This window comes from Solanum tuberosum, unplaced genomic scaffold (genome assembly GCF_000226075.1).
Source record: "Solanum tuberosum cultivar DM 1-3 516 R44 unplaced genomic scaffold, SolTub_3.0 scf00398, whole genome shotgun sequence".
Lineage (NCBI taxonomy): Eukaryota > Viridiplantae > Streptophyta > Magnoliopsida > Solanales > Solanaceae > Solanum > Solanum tuberosum.
This window is the reverse complement of record NW_006239318.1, coordinates 208,758-216,945: the sequence shown is the minus strand read 5'-3', so window position 1 is coordinate 216,945 and position 8,188 is coordinate 208,758.

Sequence of the window (8,188 nt, the reverse complement as noted above, 5' to 3'; positions counted from 1 at the left end):
CATGTTTCATGAGAACATTATCCATCAATCTAGTGTAAACAAAGGTATTGATAATTCAATTTGATTTTATGGGCATAATTTCAATAAATAGGAAATTATATCTAACAATTTTGATTAATTAATTTGTCAAACTTAAGAAAAAGGTACTTCACTAAGTCTCGCTAAAGCTCCTCAAGTGCCTCCAAAATTATTATTTTTTCGAGAATTGTTTTTCGTAATTAGCTTTGTTAATCATATCATTAGATTCAATTCAATTTTACAATGGCTTACTTGTAAGTTTCAAATATAACTTAAATAAATATATGATTATAGTTACTTTAATTAACTAATTATATCAAATTTAAGCGAAACTTCAATAAGTCACACTTAAGTTTCATCCTGGTCAAGTGTTCTGAGAATTATGATTTGACTCGCATATAATCTTCTGAAATAGTACATTTATCGTTCTAATTTAGTTATAGTCATATGATTATAGTTACTTTAATTAACTAATTATATCAAATTTAAGTGAAACTTCAATAAGTCACACTTAAGTTTCATCCTAGTCAAGTGTTCTGAGAATTATGATTTGACTCGCGTATAATCTTCTGAAATAGTACATTTATCGTTCTAATTTAATTATAGTTGATCATCATTCATCTCAATTCAATTTTAAAGAATCTTACTTATGATTTTCAATTATAATTTAAATAAATAGGTCATTATATTCAATTATCAGTATTTTGAGAATTTTAAGTTTACTCAAACTTAATCTATCTCTATGATACTTTGTGATATACTATTAGTTTAAACTAATTAACAATTTTTATAAATATAATAGTTATCACTTTAGTTATCACTTATATATAATAGTTTAAACTTAAATATAATAGTTATCACTTATATATAATAGTTTAAACTTAAATATAATAGTTATCACTTATATATAATAGTTTAAACTTAAATATAATAGTTATCACTTATATATAATAGTTTAAACTTAAATATAATTATAACTAGTTGACCTAAGAATTTAATAGTTAATATTTAAGTGTATGTATACCATTATTATATCTAATACAAATTAGTTTTAAATAATACTTCATCCGTTCACTTTTACTTATCACTTATTTCTAAAATAGATTTTCATTTTTACTTGTCACCTTTGACATATCATAAAAGGTAATAAATATTATTTTTTTCATATTTTACCCTCAACATTAAATACTTATTTTTTCAAGACATCATTTATAATAGCTAGCTAGGGGATAGTTTTGGTAAAATACATAATCATTAATTATTTTCTTAATATATTGTCAAGTCAAACTATGACAAGTAAAAGTGAACAGAGAGAGTCATATATAATAATTTAATAAGTTATAAATAAAATGAGTAAATGTGATTGTATATCGAATATAGTAGTATAAGAGTTTTACCTAACTTTTACCTAAATAAAATTAAAACCAAAGCTTTTTTTTTTATGATTAGGAGGGAAAACAAAATTAAAAGAATTAATGAAAAATGTCCCTTCAAATCGTTTCCCTCTATTTTTGGGGCCTAAATTACAGCCTTCTTTTCCTATTAGAGAGCAAAATAAAATTGACAAAAAGGATTGAAAAGCCAAAACCCTAAATTCTCTAAATAGATCCAAAATCCATTCATGAAGAGAGGAGCATCTTCTTCCTCTATCTCAATTTCAGGAAAAAAAAGTACTAAATTTCTATTGTTTCTTTAACACTATGAGTATAATACGTATTATATATTTCAGCTTTAATATCACTATGAATATTCTATTAGCAAAAGTTTCTTGTAGCACTTGCAATGAAAAAATCAGTATGTAGAATGGGTTAGAAGCTTTTGATTACTGAATAAAAGTAAAACTTGGATGTGAATGTGAAGGATATTTAGGGGTGAAGATTGAAGGGTGTTAGGTTTGTATCTAATGGGTAAATTAGTTTAAACATATGTTTATATATTACATCTGATGTCTAATTTATATGGTGTAGTTTGAGTACTTGACTTGAAGTTTAAGAAAAAAAAATTGAAATTTGTGGTCTAATATTTTTATAGGTTACACTTGTAGTGATATAGAAGTATTGCATTACAAAAGTAAAGTAAATTTAGAAAACTAATGATGAATTCTGTAATGATGAATTCGTAATGAACTCTGTAAAAATTAGTTTTACAATTGTTGTCAAAAAAGAAAAGGATGCAAATTGTCCAAGTCAAAAATCCTCAAAAATTGGTCATAGAAGATGTTAAAGGAGATTTTAGTAAAAATAATGTTTAGGTAAAATAAATGATTATATGTACTCCTTAAATTCTATATATAATGTCATTATTTTTGCCTTTTGATACTATTAATTTACTTTATCAAAATTTTGCAGGTAAATTTGTAGAATTATTAAAACAACTTGGAGATAATGGCATGAGAAAAAGGAGAAGACGATGCCACTTAGAGCCTTAAGCAAGATACTACTATCGTAATAGCTCTTATAGAAGAATTATGTATTGTAAATGCTCTAAAACTGAAATATGTAATCATGTGAAACTTGAAATCTATTTTGGAATTTAAATTTTGTAATTTTGGCCCTATAGTAGAATTTTTTGTGATTAATAATTCTTATGGCAATATCCTTCATTTGTAGCAATGGATATTTATAGTTGTGGCTAAATCTATATATAGATTATAAAAAATTATAGCTATACATTTTCATCTTTTAACTTTTATAGCAAAATAAACAAAAATAGCTAGATAATTGTATATTTTGTGGAAAAAGTTGAATTCTTAGCCATGTATAAAAAACGTTTGTGGCAAATACTTTAATGCATAGCTATAAGTTTTCTAACTCATAGCTAAATACAAATATTATTGCCACGAGACTAAAATATAATATAACCACGAAGTATGATTATTCATAGCAAATAAATCAAGTTTTTTGCCACAATATATTACATATAAAAGATGCTACAAAATTTATTTGTCGTGACAATTTTTTTTAATGATTTGCTCTAGGTATATATTTTGTAGCAATTTTTTTATATCATTACATCTACAATATCATTATTTTTGTAGCTATAAGTGTTAGTCCTTAACCACATATCATGTAAAGTCTGTAGCTAACTTTTAGCCACGCTACATCTTGCTACGAATGCTACGGAAACAAAAGTTATGGCTAAAGTGTTTAGCCACAGACTTTTTGATGTTTAGCTACTATGTATTTTGTAACTATATATGCATTTTCTTGTAGTGCGCGCAGTTGAGTATCTTGCACTCAGGGAGTGGTGGGAGCTGAATTTTGTCATTTGAAATAATATTCCAAAGGTAACAATCACTAGAATAAAGACTTCCTAACACGAGCCACTCATCAGTATAAGCACGTATTATTTTTTCTTTAAGTTCATGTATGCGTCTCATATAATATTGATTCTTTGATACACTGAAAAAAGTTTGCTTCTCCAGAACATCACCATCACACATTACAAGCCAAGGGTGTTGTTGTTGTTGTTGTTCCGCTTGTTCGATAGAAAAAGGAGGTCGATAGGATTCCGCATACTTTTCCTTTTGTATTCCTCCAACTCCATCTCTCGTTCAGTCATCGGTTTGTAAGAGAAAAAAAACAGGATTCAAAACTGTGTTTTGTTTTGCAGGTGCTGAGAACAATATTGTAATGTGTCGTTAAAAGAATCAACTTTAATTTAAATAACGATTAATGAGTTCAAATACTACAAGGAAAGGGGTTAGAATACGTGTAGGGCAAGGAAATTAGTTTTCCTTACCTAATTGGGATTTCCATAAATAAAAACATTGATGATTATAGTTCTATTTAAATTACTCTTTCAGTTGACTTTTACTTGTTCACTGTTCCAAAAATAATTTTTACTTTGTATATATAAAAAATAGACAATAATAATGAGTTCAAATACGTCAAGGAAAAGTTATTTTGAATAAGGAACGGACGTGCAGATTTGTGGTCTCAACGACTTGTTATTACCTTAGTTCTAGTTTAAATAAATAGTTTAATAACAAGTTCATAAACCAAATTTTTCTCAACCACAATTCTTCTTTCTGAATAATGGAGTGTGATGATTTGTGGTCTGATGGTATTCCATCTGACATACTCGCATTAATATCATCACGTCTTGTTGCTGCGGAATACTTTGTTTTTCGAGCTGTTTGTAAAAGATGGCGCTATGCACCCATGATACCTCCACCTCCACCTCGTCGTGGTCTACCAGAAAAATGGCCTTGTTTGATGACCTTGCGTGGAAATACCACGGCATGTGTTTTTTTAATCCTATTAGCAATGACATAATTGAACTCCCTGATCTAGAGGAGCACGAAAATTATTTTTCTTCTTGGACATTTTCGTGTTCTCCCGACTCGTCGTCATCTGTTTGCATTGTTGTTGGTATCGATTTCGATGGTTGTCCCCCAGACGCATACATCATCAAAGTTGGAGAGACTTCTTGGACGTTTTCTTACTTATATGATCCGAATAGATATAAGTGTTTTAAGTTAACCGGATACAATAATCCGATATTTTTCAAAAATTATATTGTCTATCTGGGAGATAAAGGGAATTTGGGAGTATTGACCATCAATGAATCCTCAATTCCTAGTTGGGAATTTTATGGGAGCTACTTTCGACGTCGAAAACAAAAGTCAATCCAACATGTTTATACGGTAGAAGATGTCGACAATGAAGGAATGTTAGTTGTATTTTTATGCCACCAGGAAGGGGAAGTAGAGGTTTGGAGATACAAAATGAATGGAAAAGTATTGGAGAGGGAACAAATAACAAGTTTAGACAATAATAAAACATTGTTTGTGAGCTCCGGAGGATCGTACCTGAAAATATGTGTTGCACAAGGACTAGGAAACAAGATATTTTTTCCAATGTTTCACAACAACAATAAGGGTGTATTCTATTGTTTGGCCAACCGCAAATATTTCTCTTTCGATTACTTGGACATCAAAGCTTATTCAAGTCCAAATATTTTTAACTTGGTTCGACCTAGATCATGCATTTGGACCGAATCAATGAATGATTAATTGTATTGTTCCCTTTTTGTTGGTGTTTATTTTTTCCAAGTAGTTAGCAATGTTTTGTTTTAATAAGAGCGGAATACTTTTCCTTTTTATGTTTTATTTTTATCTTTTGCAGTTTTTTATGAGTATACTTTTTGAATTTGCCAACTTAAGTCTACTGCAAATTAAAATTTAGTAAAATTACATTGTTGAAATTGTTTAGTTTTGGCGTAACAAGAGATTGGGAGTTCAAGCTTTAAACTTTATAATTATCATCTGCTCACCTGTGACCTATCCAAAAAAAATATAGAATTAGCATTCCCTTTAAATCATATATATATATATATATACTAGGTAATTTGGAGAAGGAAAAAGGGAAAACATAAAAAGGGCAAAAACCAAAGAGCATATACATTAAAGGGATAACAACAAATTATCCTAAATAAAATAAAATTGACAAAAAGGATTGAAAAGCCAAAATCCTAAATTCTCTAAACAGATCCAAAATCCATTCATGAAGAGAGGAACATCTTCTTCCTCTATCTCAATTTCAGAAGAAAAAAAAAGTACTAAATTTCTATTGTTTCTTTAACACTATGAGTATAATACGTATTATATATTTCAGCTTTAATATCACTATGAATATTCTATTAGCAAAAGTTTCTTGTAGCACTTGCAATGAAAAAATCAGTATGTAGAATGGGTTAGAAGCTTTTGATTACTGAATAAAAGTAAAACTTGGATGTGAATGTGAAGGCTATTTAGGGGTGAAGATTGAAAAGTGTTAGGTTTGTATCTAATGGGCAAAATAGTTCAAACATATGTTTATATATTACATCTGATGTCCAATTAATTAATATGGTGTAGTTTGAGTACTTGACTTGAAGTTTAAGAAAAGAAATTGAAATTTGTGGTCTAATATTTGTATAGGTTACACTTGTAGTGATATAGAAGTATTGCATTACAAAAGTAAAGTAAATTTAGAAAGCTAATGATGAATTCTGTAATGATGAATTCGTAATGAACTTTGTAAAAATAGTTTTACAACTGTTGTCAAACAAGAAAAGGATGCAAATTGTCCAAGTCAAAAATCCTCAAAAATTGGTCATAGAAGATGTTAAAGGAGATTTTAGTAAAAATAATGTTTAGGTAAAATAAATGATTATATGTACTCCTTAAATTCTATATATAATGTCATTATTTTTGCCTTTTGATACTATTAATTACTTTTTCAAAATTTTGCAGGTAAATTTGTAGAATTATTAAAACAACTTGGAGATAATGGCATGAAGAAAAAGGAGAAGACGATACCACTTAGAGCCTTAAGCAAGATACTACTATCGTAATAGCTCTTATAGAAGAATTATGTATTGTAAATGCTCTAAAAACTGAAATATGTAATCATGTGAAACTTGAAATCTATTTTGGAATTTAAATTTTGTAATTTTGGCCCTATAGTAGAAATTTTTGTGATTAATAATTCTTATGGCAATATCCTTCATTTGTAGCAATGGATATTTATAGTTGTGGCTAAATCTATATATAGATTATAAAAAATTATAGCTATACATTTTCATCTTTTAACTTTTATAGCAAAATAAACAAAAATAGCCAGATAATTGTATATTTTGTAGAAAAAGTTGAATTCTTAGTCATGTATAAAAAACGTTTGTGGCAAATACTTTAATGCATAGCTATAAGTTTTCTAACTCATAGCTAAATACAAATATTATTACCACGAAACTAAAATATAATATAGCCACGAAGTATGATTATTCATAGCAAATAAATCAAGTTTTTTGCCACAATATATTACATATAAAAGATGCTACAAAATTTATTTGTCATGACAAATTTTTTTAATGATTTGCTATAGGTATATATTTTGTAGCAATTTTTTTATATCATTACATCTACAACATCATTATTTTTGTATTCTTCCAACTCCATCTCTCGTTCAGTCATCACTCTAGGTTTGTAAGAGAAAAACAAAAACAAGGATTCGAAACTGTGTTTTGTTTTCCAGGTGCTGAGAACAATATTGTAATGTGTCGTTAAGAGAATCAACTTTAATTTAAATAACGATTAATGAGTTCAAATACTACAAGGAAGGGGTTAGAATACGTGTAGGGCAAGGAAATTAGTTTTCCTTACCTAATTGGGATTTCCATAAATAAAAACATTGATGATTATAGTTCTATTTAAATTACTCTTTCAGTTGACTTTTACTTGTTCACTGTTCCAAAAATAATTTTTTACTTTGTATATATAAAAAATAGACAATAATAATGAGTTCAAATACGTCAAGGAAAAGTTATTTTGAATAAGGAACGGAGCGTGCAGATTTGTGGTCTCAACGACTTGTTATTACCCTAGTTCTAGTTTAAATAAATAGGGTAATAACAAGTCCATAAACCAAATTTTTCTCAACCACAATTCTTCTTTCTGAATAATGGAGTATGATGATTTGTGGTCTGTTGGTATTCCATCTGACATACTCGCATTAATATCATCACGTCTTGTTGCTGCGGAATACTTTGTTTTTCGAGCTGTTTGTAAAAGATGGCGCTACACACCCATGATACCTCCACCTCCACCTCGTCGTGATCTACCAGAAAAATGGCCTTGTTTGATGACCTTGCGTGGAAATACCGGAATCGTAGAATTCTTTGATCCAGTATATAATGTGGTCACGACTACGGGTATCTCGATCCCGAAATTAAGGGGTTCCCGAATTCGAAGTTCAAAAGGTAATTGGTTACTCATGAGTCATGGAAACCATGGCATGTTTTTTTTAAATCCTATTAGCAATGACATAATTGAACTCCCTGATCTAGAGGAGCACGAAAATTATTTTTCTTCTTGGACATTTTCGTGTCCTCCTGACTCGTCGTCATCTGTTTGCATTGTTGTTGGTATCGATTTCGATGGTTGTCCCCCAGACGCATACATCATCAAAGTTGGAGAGACTTCTTGGACGTTTTCTTACTTATATGATCCAGATAGATATAAGTGTTTTAAGTTAACCGGATGCAATAATCCGATATTTTTCAAAAATAATATTGTCTATCTGGGAGATGAAGGGAATTTGGGAGTATTGACCATCAATGAATCCTCAATTCCTAGTTGGGAATTTTATGGGAGCTACTTTCGACGTCGAAAACAAAAGTCAATCCA